This window comes from Colobus angolensis, unplaced genomic scaffold (genome assembly GCF_000951035.1).
Source record: "Colobus angolensis palliatus isolate OR3802 unplaced genomic scaffold, Cang.pa_1.0 Scaffold72, whole genome shotgun sequence".
Lineage (NCBI taxonomy): Eukaryota > Metazoa > Chordata > Mammalia > Primates > Cercopithecidae > Colobus > Colobus angolensis.
The window spans coordinates 3355447-3357230 of NW_012120932.1; the positions used below are offsets into that span (position 1 = coordinate 3355447).

General features: G+C 58.6%; 1 pseudogene; it reads left to right on the forward strand.

Annotated features, from left to right (window-relative positions):
- LOC105501538 overlaps nt 1-1784 on the forward strand; it is a 14990-nt pseudogene that overhangs the window by 11033 nt on the left and 2173 nt on the right.

The window sequence follows — 1784 nt, forward strand, 5'->3', positions numbered from 1 at the left end:
GCTCACTGCAACCTCTGCTTCCCGAGTTCAAGCTATTCTCCTGTCTTAACCTCCTGAGTAGCTGGAATTACAGGCACCCGCCACCACGCCGGCCTAATTTTTGTATTTTTAGTAGAAATGGGGTTTCACCATGGCCAGGCTGGTCTCAAACTCCTGACCTCGGGTGATCCACCTGCCTTGGCCTCCCAAAGTGCTCGGATTACAGGCGTGAGCCACCGTGCCCGGCCCCCTCTTCCTGTTTTTCTAAGAAGAAAAGCAGTTTGTCATCCATTTAAACATGAGTGGGAGGAAGCACACGGAGCTCCCTGAGCCAGACAGAGCCATGTGGTTGGTGAGTGCAGCGTGCCGCGGCTGGGCTGGGGGCGGAGACTGAGAGCTGGTCCTAGCTCCTCTCCCTTTCTTGTCTCCCAGTGTCATCTTGTCTCCCTGCCTCATCTTGGCTCCCTGTGTCCAGTAGGGCGGAGAGGGAGGCCCAGAAGCAGGATGAAAAACCGCAGTCTGAGAGGTAAGGCTCTGCCAGGGAACACCAGAGTTAATTTGATCCCGTCTGTTCCAGAGAGAACTGACTCTGAAGAAGTCAGTTGAAGAAGCCTGAGGCGGGGGCTCATAGGAAGGAAATCAGAACCCCGGGTCCTTTTCAGATTCCGTGCGGGAATGAAGCCTTGGTGGGCCAGGGACTGGGCCTTACCCAGCAGGGGGCAGCGTGTGTAGTGGGGAGAACAATGCCTGCCTGGATGGGAGGGGGGTGAGGAGGCCTCCTGGCCCCTGGGAACAGCTGTTCAACTCCGCTAAGGCTGATTCCTCTTTGAGACCACCCCAGTCCTTTCTCCCCACAGGGCAAGTTGTGAGGACTGTGGGGGTGGGAGGGTCCGTGTGTGGAAACCCTTTGTGAATGACAAAGCCCTGCCCGCCATGCCTTGCTATTACCCTGGGGGCCATGTGGCTCTGGACACAGGTGTGCGGGTTCCAGGGTCTAATTCCCCGTGGTCTTCCCTAAAGAAACATGCACTCATCCTCCTGTGAGATCCCAGGCCCCTCCTGCACTGCCCTCACCCGGTCTCCCGATTTCCAGCTTGTAGAGCTTGGTGGAGAGGCCTGGAGGAGATTTGGAACCTGTTTTCACAACTGCAGAGGTGAGGCACTTCCCCTTCCCTTCATCCTTCCTACCAGGGCTGGGATGCGACCTCAGGGCCATAGGCAGCCTGGAGCTGACCGGGGATGGGGAGACCAGGGGGACAGAGGATGGGAGTAAAACCCTGGGGCAAGGGGTAGCAGGAGACCTGGGCAGTCAGGATGTGGGGTGGTGGAGGGGCGGTGACCCGAGGTCCCACTCCGCCCCCGGCCCTACCTGCTCCTGGCTGCAGCTTGTGCCTCCTGTCTCCTGCAGCCTCGTGGGGCCACATCCTGACAAAGGTGACTTTGGTCAGCTCTCTGCTCCAGACCCCCCAGGTGCTTTCCCCGTTACCTTCCCCGGATCCTTGAACCAAGCATCGTCAGCATCTCGCCTCCACCCCATCACCAGGCCCAATGACCACCTCACTCTCCTCCCTAAGTGCCTCCCAGCCACCAGAACCTTCCCTTCCCCTAGAACGCCCCTCACCCGAGCCACCTGCACTTTCCCCTCACCCACCACACACCCCTGATCGTCCATCTCCTCTGAAAGCTTTCCTGCTCCTCCCCTGTGGGACTCCACTCTGATAATTCCATCTCACTGTGACCCAGTGGCACTTCCACTGGGCACCATCCCTCAAAGCTTGTCGCCACGTAAGGATTTGGTGGCTTCT